Source organism: Drosophila bipectinata, chromosome 2L, assembly GCF_030179905.1.
Source record: "Drosophila bipectinata strain 14024-0381.07 chromosome 2L, DbipHiC1v2, whole genome shotgun sequence".
Lineage (NCBI taxonomy): Eukaryota > Metazoa > Arthropoda > Insecta > Diptera > Drosophilidae > Drosophila > Drosophila bipectinata.
In genome coordinates this window covers 18,110,548-18,114,772 of record NC_091736.1, presented here as the reverse complement: position 1 = coordinate 18,114,772, position 4,225 = coordinate 18,110,548, and the positions used below count along the sequence as shown (strand labels likewise).

The window sequence follows — 4,225 nt, the reverse complement described above, 5'->3', positions numbered from 1 at the left end:
TATTTTTTGTGTCGTTTTTTGTTGTTGTTGTTCTGTTAAAAGTCCACACAAGCTCATAAATTTAAAAAATGTAATATCCCTCTTACGGAAATGACAATTTATTGGTGGTTTTTACTATTCGCAATTTATTTTAACTCCGCAAGGAAATGCATTGCGGATGTAACACCCCACCAGCTCGTCCAGCCCCGGCCAGCTCCGGATCTGCCTTCACCCAATCTCCACCCATCTGTAGTAAAAGTTTCCAGCAAACAGAGAAAGCGACAGACGAGCAGGCAAACAAACAAACAAACAAGCGCTTGTCCAGTGTTAATACAACAAAAAGAGCGGCCAGGGACGGTGCAGGGTTCGGCTGGTAGAAGGAAATAAAATAAATATAAATATCGGCGGCAAAGTGGCCTGGTGTCATTAAGCGTTACAGATTGGGGATACCTGGTGGCACTAATTTGAAATCAGGTTTTGAAAAATATAAGTCAACGAGGAGAGGAGAGAGCTATATCCATCAGTTTGTTTTCCAGTTTCAATTCTCTATGTTACCAATCTTGCGAAGTCCCTAAATACCCAACTTCTGTTGTGATCCAGGCTCAGCTGCACCCACCGGGAGCTGTGGAAAAATGGCGGTATTGCCGTTCTGCGACTGAGATTGAAAATCCGTTAAGTCATCGCCACAGCTAACCACCGTGGCCGTGGTTGGGTCTCGTATTTCTGCCACCAGATCGCCCTCTCTGCAACTCTCCACGCACAGTCACCTTTTTTCGAGCTGTTTCTTTCGGTATGGCTGTCAATGGGCTTGTTTGTATTGTTGCTTTGCAGCTTTTCTGCCAGTCCTCCTGCCACGCCTCTTTCGGCCACTGCCAGGCTGGTTGGCTGGCCAAATCCTATGGCAAATAAACGCTTCTCCTGCAATTTGTACTCGTATTCGAGACTGACTTTGCTTTTAATTTAAGCAAAGCCCGGCCGCGAGCTCGGGGAATTGAATTGCTCGCCGAGACTCGGCTGGCCGCTTCATTGTTTTTCTGTCTGCGAGGCAAACGGCCACCAAATGAGTACCGAGTATAACGTTGTCAAGTAAAACACCAGAAAAATAAAATAGAAAATTAAATTTTTCAACTAATAATAAAAATACCGAAAAGCAAACTAGAGTTGCTTCAAAATAAATTAGTTACAAGAAAATTAAATAAAATAAAGAACAAAAGCAGCTACACGATAGGCCCGCAGTTATTTTTTGGCTTAAATTAGTGTGAAAAAAAGTTAAAAATGATATAATATACAAAAAAAAACCATAAGATGAAAAAGGCGCAACAACGTATTACTACTACCAAGAACTCCAATAAAAAAAGTATGTATATAAAAAACAAAAAGTATTAATAGAAAATAGAAGAAAAAGGTCTTAAAGTTAACTATTAAAGTTCAAATATTAGGAAAAAGATGCTCTTCTTTTTATGAATCTTTATGAATATAAAAAATGAAAATATGAAATGAAATGATTTCATATATGATATGAAAATATGAAATATGATATTTTCGGAGCTTTTCGACTTTGTTTTGTACAAGTAGGCCCTACCGGTTTCTTTCAAGGAAAATTAATAAATTAAAAAAAAATATTAATAAAAAATAAAAGAAAAAGGTCTTAAAGTTAACTATCAAAGTTTAAATATTAGGAAAAAAGATTATCTTTCAGAACTTTTCGACTTTGTTTTGTACAAGTGCGCCCTACCGGATCTAAGGGAGAGCGAACCTCGTCGACACAACACGCGAGCAGTTCGTTCACCTGGAAGCTCCACTTCATTATGAATAAAAAAAAATAATGAATCGAGAAAAATGTTAAAGAAAATAAGAAAATCAGACCCTGGGATTTCGGCAAGTGGTTTAAAAACCCAAGGAAAATTAATAAATTAAAAAAAAATAATTTAAAAAAAATAGAAGAAAAAGGTCTTAAAGTTAACTATAAAAGTTCAAATATTAGGAAAAAAGATGCTCTTCTTTTTATGAATCTTTCTGAATATAAAGTATGAATATATTTTCGGAGCTTTTCGACTTTGTTTTGTATAAGTGCGCCCTACCGGATCTAAGGGAGAGCGACCTGGGCTCCTCAATACTATGCACCCTCGGCGACACAGCCCGAATAGTTCGTCCACCTAGTGGATAAAGTGTTAAGCACCGCTTCTTTATAATTAAAAAAATATATGAATTAAGAAAAATCATAAAATAACAGAAGAAAATAAGAAAATCGGACCCTGGGATTTCGGCAAATGGTTTGAAAAGCCAAGGAAAATTAATAAATTAAAAAAAAAATATTAATACAAAAAAAGAAAAAAATAGTCTTATAGTTAACTATCAAAGTTCAAATATTAGGAAAAAAGATGATCTTTTTATGAATCTTTATGAATATAAAATATAAATATATTTTCGGAGCTTTTCGACTTTGTTTTGTATAAGTGCGCCCTACCGGATCTAAGGGAGAGCGAGCTGGGCTCCTCAATACTATGCACCCTTGCCGATACAGCACCCGAGCAGTTCGTACACCTAGTGGATAAAGTGTGAAGCTCCACTTCTTTATGAATAAAAAAAATATATGAATTAAAAAAAATCATAAAATAACAGAAGAAAATAAGAAAATCGAACCCTGGGATTTCGGCGAATGGTTTAAAACCCCAAGAAAAAATTAATAAATTAAAAAAAAATATATTAAAAAAATAGATGAAGAAAATAGTCTTAAAGTTAACTATTAAAGTTTAAATATTAGGAAAAAATATTATCTTTCAGAGCGCCACAACGGATCTAAGGAAGAGCGAGCTGGGTTCCTCCATACTATGCAAAAATAAATAAAATACAAAATAATAAATCGAGAAAAATTTAAAAGAAAATAAGAAAATCAGAAAAAAAAAGGTTGGACTGTGCAGCTGAGCTGCTGCCAGTCGAATGAGTAAATTTGAAGCATTTTCTGAGGACTCTAGAATTTATAAAACGACAAGGCCTACTTCGATGGTAAGAGCTTGAGACTCTGAGGTGGGCAGGGTTACCAGATAAGAATAAGTTTCTGTGTAGATAGATCGATTTTATGATTTTAAAATACATACATGACAGTAATCCAATTCCCATGCGGTATCCGACAGCCGTCTGGATCTGCAAATGCATCCTCTACATCATCGAATCCGATATTTACTCAGCTAAATTGCATTTTCCATTTGACTTGAGCGAGAGGAGGAGTAGCTGGCAACCCTGGCAAATGCGATTAATTAGACGATGAACTAATTGAATTAGAATAACTTAAATTAGGTAAACAGACTCCGATGGCCCTGGGAGGAGAGCCGAGTGCAGGACTTGAGCCGAGAGCAAGGAATGCTAATGTTATTGACAAACTCCGGTTCGGGCAAAAAGAAATATTTTTAAAATCCAATTTGCGATGGTAAACGTGGCTATCTCTCTCGTTCCCCTCCATCTCCGTCTCTCTCTTCCGCTCAGACGCATTGGGAATTAATTAAGTGCATTAAAACTTATTGAACTGCATGATGGTTTGGGGGCCGCACTGGGGCGCCCCCACCGGGTGGTGGGATGCAAATGATTTAACCAGAGCAGGGGAACCTCTTTATTGGAAGCCCCCCCAGTCGACGCCCCTGTGCGCTTGGATGGCTGCAGTCAAATGCTAAATGCCGCCACAGAGAAGCGGAATGGAAAACAAGCTGATCGAATATGGAAGGGGAGGATGTTCTGGTTCCATCAGGGGCTTAGTAAAGGGAGATCTTGCTATATATTTCATAAAATGGGAGTACTACAAAATAAATATTTTTTAATTAAAAGAAATATGAGAAAATTAATATATAAAATAATTTTTAAAATCCCCTCTAGACAATCCTTTACAGGCACTGCCCATGGCCTTCCCGAGCCACCCATCCTCACGTACGCGGCGAAAAACGGAACGTGCATGGCCAACAGGGACACTCTCTCTCACACACACAGCCATATCCGCCATTGGTATCCAAGTGTGTGTGTGTGTGTGTGTGTGGGGAATGCCTGATGGAAAAGTTGCTGCTGGCGCGTGATTCCAATCGAGTTATTACAGAAATTAATCATGTTGAACATGCATGGGAATTGCACTCTCACAAACATAAAGCCACAGCATATTTGCATCAGTATGTGTACACAAACACACGCAGAGATATTTGTAAAAAGCAAAAACCCGGTTGCAAGAGAGATTCCAACGACCCAGGAGTTACCGAAAAGATTA

General features: G+C 37.9%; 1 long non-coding RNA gene across 1 annotated transcript; it reads right to left on the bottom strand.

The window, feature by feature from the left end:
* LOC138925819 (uncharacterized) lies at positions 1-2,906 on the bottom strand. The gene is made up of 3 exons (XR_011442044.1): positions 1,715-2,906; positions 430-1,017; positions 1-349 (listed from the first exon to the last, which is right to left on the bottom strand). It is a non-coding gene; the product is annotated as an uncharacterized lncRNA (long non-coding RNA).
* Between the last annotated feature and the right edge of the window lie 1,319 nt (positions 2,907-4,225).